The 10,330-nt window shown below is 46.2% G+C and overlaps 1 pseudogene; it reads left to right on the top strand.

Moving 5' to 3' along the window:
• Positions 1 to 706: 706 nt before the first annotated feature.
• LOC109174477 lies at positions 707 to 3,602 on the top strand (annotated as a pseudogene).
• Positions 3,603 to 10,330: the final 6,728 nt, after the last annotated feature.

Here is a 10,330-nt window from a genome sequence, read left to right as displayed (position 1 = left end):
CCTCGGGGAGGCCTATGCCAAGGCGTCCCAACTACAACAAGTGCCAAACCAACCCCGGGAAACACGCCTGGGAAACAAAAGGAAATCAGAAGGAAATCACATGAACCCCACCCGCGGCCTTAAAAACCCCAGGGCCGCCTCACCTCGCCAAGTCACAGCGCCAACCGTTCAAGGAAGAATCCTTACTCTAAGCAAAGCCAAAATTGGGGATGGCAACATAGTCTCCGGAACCTTCCTAGTACACGCCACCCCCGCCACAGTGTTATTTGACTCGGGGGCTACCAACTTGTTTATAGCAACCGAGTTTGCCACTCAGCTCGGCCTCAACACCAGCACCAAGGTCCGACTCCAGGTCAAAGTGGCCTCCAGCGAAATCCTAGGATGCGACCGCATGTACGAGAATATAATGATCACCATACAAGGGGTGGAATTTCCCAGCAACTTAATCCGATTCAAACTGGATGGGGTACAGGTGATTTTGGGCATGGATTGGCTAGGGAAATACCAAGCACAAATCCTATGCGGAGAACGAAAAGTGGTCCTACGGGGACCAAACGGTAAGAGGGTATCATATCATGGGACCCACCGGGAAGCCGGGATCAAAGTGGTGAACATGATAAAAATGAAGAAATACCTAAACAAGGGAAGCGAGGCCTTTCTATGTTCGGTCGAGGACCTCAGCACCAAAACCCCCGAACCACAAACCATTCCAGTGGTAAACGAATTCACCGACGTCTTCCCGGACGAAATCCCTGGGGCACCCCCAGCCAGAGAAGTCGAGTTCACCATAGATCTCGTACCGGGCGCTGCCCCAATTTCTAAACCTCCCTACCGATTAGCACCAAAAGAAATGAAGGAACTGAAGACGCAACTGCAAGAATTGCTAGACAAGGGCTACATCCGTCCTAGCACCTCCCCATGGGGAGCACCAGTGTTGTTTGTTAAAAAGAAGGATGGGAACATGCGCCTATGCATCGACTACAGGGAACTTAACCAAGTCACGATAAAGAATAAGTACCCCCTTCCCCGAATCGACGACTTGTTCGACCAACTTAAAGGGGCAGGGGTATTTTCAAAGATTGATCTAAGATCCGGGTATCACCAAATACAGGTGGCCAAACCAGATATTCAGAAAACAGCCTTCCGGACACGTTACGGTCACTATGAATTCACCGTAATGCCCTTCGGACTCACCAACGCGCCTGCCATATTCATGGACCTCATTAACCGAGTATTCCGACCCCACTTGGATGACTTCGTCATAGTATTCATTGACGACATCCTAGTCTACTCCCGAAACAAGGAAGAACATGAAAGACACCTTCGCATAACCCTGCAAACTCTAAGAGAGCACCAACTATACGCCAAGTTCTCTAAATGCGAATTTTGGAAAGACAGCGTGGCCTTCCTGGGTCACGTGATAACCAAGGATGGGGTTAAGGTGGACCCCGCCAAAATCCGTGCCGTTAAAGAATGGACCACACCGAGCTCACTCACCGAAGTCCGGAGCTTCCTAGGCTTGGCGGGCTACTACAGGAGATTTGTACCCGACTTCACCAGGATAGCCCAACCCCTCAACAAACTCATGAAAAAGGAAACCCCCTTCCAATGGGACAACGACTGCGTCTCGGCCTTTCAAGAATTGAAGGATAAGTTAACCACGGCACCCGTGCTCGCCATCTCCTCCGGGGAGGAAGGATTCGAGGTCTTCAGTGATGCATCCAAGAAGGGGTTGGGGTGCGTACTAATGCAGAAAGGCCGAGTAATAGCCTACGCATCCAGGCAGCTCAAAACCCACGAAGAAAACTACCCCACCCACGACCTCGAGCTAGCTGCCATCGTGTTCGCACTAAAAATTTGGAGGCATTACTTATACGGGGTGCAATGCAAGATTTACACGGACCATAAGAGCCTAAAGTACATCTTCACCCAGAAAGACCTAAACATGAGACAACGGAGGTGGTTAGAACTCATAAAGGATTACGACCTGGACATCCAATACCATGAGGGAAAAGCTAACGTGGTGGCGGATGCCCTAAGCAGGAAGACTAACCACTCCCTCAACACCACTTGGATCCTACCGGACCAACTGTACAGGGACTTCCAAAGACTGAATTTGGAAATAATAAAACAAGGTCAAAACCACCCCGACATCCACTTGCTCAACACACGAGTCGTACCTACGCTCTTCGAGGGAATCAAAATAGGGCAACAGCAGGATCCGGAACTAGATAAAATCTGCCTCGACCTGACCCAGGGGAAGGAAGGACCCTTCAAAATACACGAAGACGGCAGTCTCCGTTACCAAGGTAGGTGGTGCGTGCCCTCAACGCACCCCCACTTGAAGCAACAAATCTTGGAGGAAGGACACAACTCCCCATACTCAGTTCACCCAGGGGGTGACAAGCTATACCAAGATGTAAAAAGGTCGTTTTGGTGGCCCAACATGAAAAAGGAAATCGCGGATTCGTGGCCAGGTGTTTGAATTGCCAAAGGGTGAAGGCCGAACGATGCAAGCCCAAGGGACTCGTACAACCCCTTGAGATACCACAAGGAAAGTGGGATTCCATATCCATGGATTTCGTCGGAGGACTATCCCCAACGAAGACCGGCAAGGATAAGATTTGGGTCATAGTGGACCGACTAACCAAAACAGCGCGATTCATCGCCATGAAGGAAACGTGGACAATGACACAACTAGCCCAAGCCCACTTGAGCCGAGTAGTGAAGTATCACGGAGTCCCCCGAAACATCGTATCCGATAGAGACTCCAGGTTCCTCTCACAATTCTGGAAATCACTGCAATTAGCCTTGGGGACACAACTAAAACTAAGCACTGCTTTCCACCCCACCACGGACGGCCAAACCGAGAGGACCATTCAGACTCTCGAAGACATGCTAAGAGCCTGCATGTTGGACTTTCAAGGGACATGGGAGGAACACCTAGACCTTATTGAATTCTCATATAACAACAGCTACCACGCGAGCATTCGTATGGCACCCTACGAAGCTCTATACGGACAAAAATGCAGAACCCCCTTATGTTGGGAAGACATGGTCGACCCAATAACACTAGGGCCCCAACACCTACAAGATACAATCACCAAGGTCAAACTCATCCGGGATAGGATGAAAGCTGCCCAGGACCGCCAAAAGTCCTATGCCGATCTAAAGAGGAAACAAGCCGAGTTCAACACCGGGGACAAGGTCTGGCTGAGAATCTCGCCCACACGAGGGGTGATGAGATTCGGAAGGAAAGGAAAGCTCAGCCCTCGATTTATCGGCCCCTATGAAATCATAGAAAAAGTTGGGAACCTAGCCTATCGCCTCGCCCTACCCGTCGAACTAGAACGAGTACACAACGTATTCCACATATCCCAGCTAAAGAAATACGTACACGACCCGAGCCACGTGCTTCAACCCGAGTCGTGAACCTCGACGAGTCACTAGCATACGAAGAAAGACCCGTGAGGATCCTGGACACCAAGACAAGAAACACCCGTCGCCGAGCCATAGAAATGGTGAAAGTCCTCTGGACCAACCATGGGACCGAGGAAGCAACGTGGGAGCTCAAAGACACAATGAGGGAACGCTACCCCGAACTTTTCACACCAGGTAACTAAGAGAAAGTCACTCGACAAGGACCAAGCTTCGGGGACGAAGCTTCCCGATAAGGGGGGGAGAGTGTAACACCCCGTGTTACGACCCCTAAGATCAATTAAATCATTTAATCAATTACCCAAAAGAAAGAATTAAATCACAATAATTAATTAGGAAGGCCCACCAAAGTCCACGGGCCCTTATCCCTAAGCCCAATCCTTAGTCCCAAAAGAAATAGAATTAGCAAGCCCATAATATTAGTTCCTAACTAGGACTCCTAAATATATAAATAGGGGACTTAAGGGGCACCTAGAAACCCCCCACCACATGAATAACGCCCACCACCCCAAAGAGCTCCAAGAATCCCCCTAGAAGAAATCAAGAAAACAAGAAAGCTTAAAGAAAGACCCTTCATAGCCAAGGAATTAATTAAGGCTAAGAGGTAACCCATGTCTCAACAAAACCTATTTTCATAGTTATGATTTCCCCCGTAGGTTTTCCCCATATTATTGTGTATTGATGATTTGTGATGTTATTATTGATGATTGATGGGATAATTCCATGGGTGATCTTGACATCGGGAGATTCTTGATAACTATGGTGTTCTTAACGATTATGTGGAGTTCTTGATGATTATATGGCGTTATTGATAATTGCATGACGTTCTTGATGCTTATGTGATATTCTTACCGAATCTTGTAACTAGAAGACGAATCGTATTCTTGTTGGATTAAAAATAATTAGAACCCTAGGTTATATCGTGGAATTCGTATGGTATTATTCTTGGTATATTGGGTGGGATTTCACATGATTGGGTGTTTATTAGGTCTCGAAAAGCATGATAGGTTATGTGCCGTTTGATTCTTGATTTTGATCCGTTAAATTGTCTACGTGTGTTATCAATTGCGTTTGAAAGTGTCTAAGCATGGTCTCGGGTTCCACGAAGGTTCCCGGGGCATTTTTGGTGTTAATGAGTCAGTGGGGGGTAGGTGGGGGTAGGGGACCCGCCACCTACCCGCGGTAAAAAAGGAGCAGTTCCGGCAGCGGCCAGCCGGCGGGCGGGCAGCTGCCCGCCGGCGACCCGCTGCCCGGAACAGTGTTACCGGCGGGCAGTCGGCGGGTGGCCCCCCACCCACCGGCTACCCGCTGGAAATTCCCACACTTGGGACCCCGACTTCCCCGTTTGATGTTTCCCAGACCCCCGTGGTGTCCCAACGGACTCCGTCTATCGTGCCTATGTCTAGTTTGATGTTTCGGGTACCGTTCGTAGGTTGTATGAGTCTTATATATTGTATACTAGTTGAATTGGTATCCCGCTGACCTAGGTGAAAGGAGTATGAACCCCTTAGGACCATTCTTAGTATGTGAAGGATCACGCATAGGTTTTGTTATACGTTTTCTCCCTCTTCCCAATGTGTTAATGTGGGTTGCATGTGCTTGCTATGTGTTATGTGTGCATGTTACCCCGATTTGGTTGAGATCAATCGGGCTATACGGGCAGTCGGGTGGGCTGAGAACCATTCCCGCTGTTAACCAGGCTGGTAGAGACCGATCAGGTATATAAATATTATATAGGACTAAGTTCCACTATACGGGCAGTCGGATGGGCTGAGAACCATACCGGCTGTTAACCAGGCTGGTAGAGACCGGTCAGGTATATAAATATTATATAGGACAAAGGTCCACTATACGGGCAGTTGAATGGGTTGAGAACCATCCCAACTGTTAACCAGGCTGGTAAAGACCGGTCAGGTATATAAATATTATATAGAACTGCGGTTCATTAGTCGGTTGCGATCGACTCCTCCGTAAGGTGAGACGGGGCAGGGTGCTGCGGGGCCGTGTCAGAGCCATATGCGCTGACCCTCATGTATGGGCATGCGATTGGTCCTGTGGCGCCAACAAAGTGTGCTATGTGATGAGATATGAATGAGTTGTGTTTATGAGTATATTGGGGGATGTGACTATGGGATTTATGCTGGGGATTGTTTATGTTGGGTTATGATTATTAATTGTGCTCAGCTTTATCTGTCTTGCCTGTTGTGGATTGTATACGCTTGTTATAACTGTTGCTTGTGTCTAGCCTTATCTGTCGAGTCATTCCCGGTTTTAAAAGCTAGAGTCTCGTAGGATATTACTTCTTGCTTCGAAATGACTTTTCGTATATCTATATATATATCTCTATATGTATTGTATTTCAACGCGTTGGAGTGGGTTACCAGCATCTCTCGCTGAACAGATATATTTGGCTTTCAGGCACAGACGAGTAGTTCACTAGAGCGCGCTAGAAGCTTGGACGTAGCTTAGATAGTTTTTCACTTTCGGCCTGCGTGCCATGATTTAGTACTGATACTATTTGAGGATATTAGTCAGTTAGCCTGAGCACCTGAGTTCTCTAGCTCAGGTGTGGCATAGCACCCCATACTCTTGTACTATGTTTTGGGATTCAACGAGATTTCACCTTTATTTTATAAGTTTTAAATATCCTGAAAATCTCGGGTGTTACAGTATGCCTAGGCAACACATGCCCTTGTGACTACACACGTCACAAGAAGAGAACTCACAACAACGGCTACACAAACCCTCGTGACATCACCCATCACGAGTTGTTATGCCTTCCTTATGCCCGGTTCCAACCTTATGGCTACCCCCAACCTTGTATCTTCTTTCCAACCATTACCTCCAGGACCCCTATACTTCTTAGTTCAACCTTTACCCTCCTGGGACCGTCGTCCCCCACCAACAAACCACCAACAAGACCACCAATTTCATAGTACACGAGGGTACCGTCCACACACACGGTAACACATGCCACCCAAGAATCACGTGGACCCATTACTCAGGCCACAACTCCATAATCACGTCACGGCCACCACGAGGACCGCTGCAATACCTTGGTGACTAGTGTCCCATACCACTAATCGTGCAATCCAGGTAAAGCCACGCACACATCACACCACAACAGGAATCAATCAACGGATCACAACGAAGATATGAAACCATACTCAATCAAGGAATGGGTCACAGCCCAATCAACAACAACGATGAATAACACAAGTTATCATCAACTCATAAGAAGATACAAACAACACACATGCTAGCATTTAAACACCAAACTAGCATGCTTATCAAACGGGTAAACCTAACGTAGTTCCGAAGAACACACAAGACTCATCACGGTTCAACGAAACACAATGTTGAACACTTAGCACGATTCAAGACACCAAAACCTACATGGAATCCTACCATATAGTTCTAGACATACGAAACATCAAGAAGACACTCAAATAGTTCCACAAAAGAATATCGGGAAGTCAAAAGACCAAATACCGAGTCAAAAGAATCACGGGGAACAAATACGTGTACCTTACACAAAGGTCACAACCTCCATAATCACGTCATGGCCACCACGAGGACCACTGTCGTACCTTGGTTACTAGTGTCCCATACCACTAATCGTGCAATCCAGGTACAGCCACACACACCACATGTGACACCCCAAAATCCAAATTCAATAAATGGATTAATTGAGTAATTAATCCTATTTCAATTGAGGAATTAATTCCTAAAATCCTGAAATTCAATACTTGAGGACTAGTATTTGACTAGTCAATTCCAAAGTCAAAGTTGTACTTTGAGCTTTGAAGGGAGTTCCCTTGTTTCCTTACACTTTCTAATGTTAGTAAGGGCATTCTTGACCTTTCACCTAGTGTTAGTATTGTAACCTAACCTAGTAGACATCTTCATTCTATCCCTTACACTTTCTAAAAATTTAGCTCTACCTTCTGTCTAAAAAGGTGAGTAGCTTTTCTTCTAAGCCAAGTTGAGACCTTGACAAGACTTCAAGAGTTGCTTCCAAGATTCAACCTTTCACCTATTTGGGCATCTAGGAGGGTAAGATCTAAGTCCATCTTGTGTTTTTGGTTCCATCTTAGGTGTCTTTTCTTAAAGGTAGGATCCTTATGATCTTTTGGTTTGTTCTTGAAGTGGGTTTGGAAAGTGAGCCTTGTGAGGAGCTTGTTGAGGTGCAAAGTGAAGTCTTTTAGTATACAAGAGGTAACCCATGCTCTACAAAACCTATTTTGCTTACATATATGTGATTTCTTGGATTCTACTTGTGTTTTGCTATGAAATGTGAGGGTTTATGCATTTGTCTTGTCAAAATGCATATCTAGAGCTTGTGTTTAGGGTTCATTTGTGCCATTTCTTGGCATTTTCCTATGATTTAAGTCATTTTGTTGTATTTGGTGAGATTTGGCATGTTTTGGACTTGAATTTGAGTTTGGAGATAAAATTCGCGAAGTGTGTTAATGTGGTACAGGTGGTACCCGCGGGTGGAACGGCGGGTAAGAGGCCCACCTGCCGCCCACCCGCGGGGTACATGTTTTGGGGAGACCTGTACCCGCGGGCGGAACCGCGGGTAGGGGCCTACCCGTGGTCCTACCCGCGGGTACGTATTGTGGTGTTGTTGGGGATTTGTTCCCTGTGATTCTTTTGACTCGGTATTTAGTCTTTTGACTTCCCGATGTGCTTTTGTGGAACTATTTGAGTGTCTTCTTAATGTTTTGTATGTCTAGAACTATGTGGTAGGTATCCATGTAGGTTTTTGGTGTCTTGAATCGTGCTAAGTGTTCAACATTGTGTTTCGTTAGACCGTGATGAGTCTTGTGTGTTCCTCGGAACTACCTTTGGTTTATCCGTTTGATAAGAATGCTAGTTTGGTGTCTAAATGCTAGCGTGTGTGTTGTTTGTACATTCCGATTGGTTGATGATAACTTGTGTTATTCATCGTTGTTGTTGTTGGACTGTGTTCCATTCCTTGATTGAGTATGTTTCATACCTTCGTTGTGATCCGTTGATTGATTCTTGCTGAGGTGTGATGCGTGTGTGGCTTTACCTGGATTGCACGATTAGTGGTATGGGACACTAGTCACCAAGGTATTGCAGCGGTCCTCGTGGTGGCCGTGACGTGATTATGGAGTTGTGAACTTTGTGTAAGGTTCACGTGATTCTTGGGTGGCATGTGTTGCCGTGTGTGTGATCGGTACCCTCGTGTATTATGAAATCGGTGGTTCTGTAGGAGATCTGTTGGAGAGGGGACGACGGTCCTCGGAGGAATAAGGTTGGACTTGGTGTACAGGGGTCATGGAGGTAAAGGTTGGAACTAGACATAAGGTTGAGGGTAGCCATAAGTTTGGAACCGGGCATAAGGAAGGCATATCAACCCGTGATGAGTGATGTCACGAGGGCTTGTGTAGCCGTGGTTGTGTGTTCTCTTCTTGTGACATGTGTAGTCACAAAGGCGTGTGTGCCTAGGCATGTGTTGCCGTTTGTCGTGTCTTTATTCCTGAGTTGTTGTTGTACTTTGTGGTCTTGGGATGTGTTCCCGTGTTATCTTTGAGAGTGATGAGTCTTGAGTTGGTGTTTACTCTTGGTTTTACACTTATATATATGTATTCCATTTCGAAATGATTTTTGTATATATATCCTATCTATGTATGATACTTAACATGTATTGGTGGGTTACCAGCATTATTCGCTGACCGGGCGTCGTCCCATGTTTATTTGTGTTCTTTCAGGTGATGTCTAGTCGAGAGCAAAGTCTAGTGCCGATAGCATAGCACCTTTCGTTTGCTTTACGGCCTGTGAGCTGATTTAGTTTTAGACTTGTGAGTTTTGGGATAGTTGTGAACCATGCAGATTTTGCCATAGCGTTTATCGTTGTTGGTAAACGTGGCGTAACACCCCATGACTAGGATTTACATTTATCCAGTTATCTTTTAATCTTCCGCTGTGCTAGTGTTTAGTTGTGTTATCTGCATGTGTTAAGGCTTTTTATAGCATGTGTTTTGCGGGGGTGTTACACGACACCTCAACAGGAATCAATCAATGGATCACAATGAAGATATGAAACCATACTCAATCAAGGAATGGATCACAATCCAACCACAACGATGAATAACACAAGTTATCATCAATGATAGGAAGGTACAAACAACACACACGCTAGCATTTAAACACCGAACTAGCATGCTCATCAAACGGGTAAACCGAAAGTAGTTCCGAAGAACACACAAAAATCATCACAGTTCAACGAAACACAATGTTGAACACTTAGCACGATTCAAGACACCAAAACCTACATGGATGCCTACCATATAGTTCTAGACATACGAAACACCAAGAAGACGCTCAAATAGTTCCACAAAAGAACATCGGGAAGTCAAAAGACCAAATACCGAGTCAAAAGAATCATGGGGAACAAATCCCCGCCAAGCCAACATATGTACCCCGCGGGTGGACCCACGGGTGGAGCCCCACCCGTGGTTCCGCCCACGGGTACACACCCACAAAACCACGTTCCCCGCGGGTGGGGCGGCGGGTAGGCCACTGCCCGCCGTTCCGCCCGCGGGTACGCCAACCTGTACCAAAATAATCCCTTCGGGGATTTTCAACTCCAAGTCCAAAACATGCCAAATCTCACCAAATACAACAAAATTACTTGAATCAAAGGAATAGCTAAGCAATGGCATACATGAACCCTAATAACAAGCTCTAGATATGCATTTTCACAAGACAATGCATAAACACTCACATTTCATAGCAAAATCACATGTAGAATTCAAGAATCATCTAATAGGTAAGCAAAATAGATTTTGTAACGCATGGGTTACTTCTTGAAGACTTATCATTCACTTACAACACTCCACAAGGCTCCCCACAAGGTTCC

Source organism: Ipomoea nil, unplaced genomic scaffold (genome assembly GCF_001879475.1).
Source record: "Ipomoea nil cultivar Tokyo-kokei standard unplaced genomic scaffold, Asagao_1.1 scaffold0642, whole genome shotgun sequence".
In the NCBI taxonomy this organism is placed as follows: domain Eukaryota; kingdom Viridiplantae; phylum Streptophyta; class Magnoliopsida; order Solanales; family Convolvulaceae; genus Ipomoea; species Ipomoea nil.
This window is presented reverse-complemented; position numbering and strand designations above follow the sequence as displayed.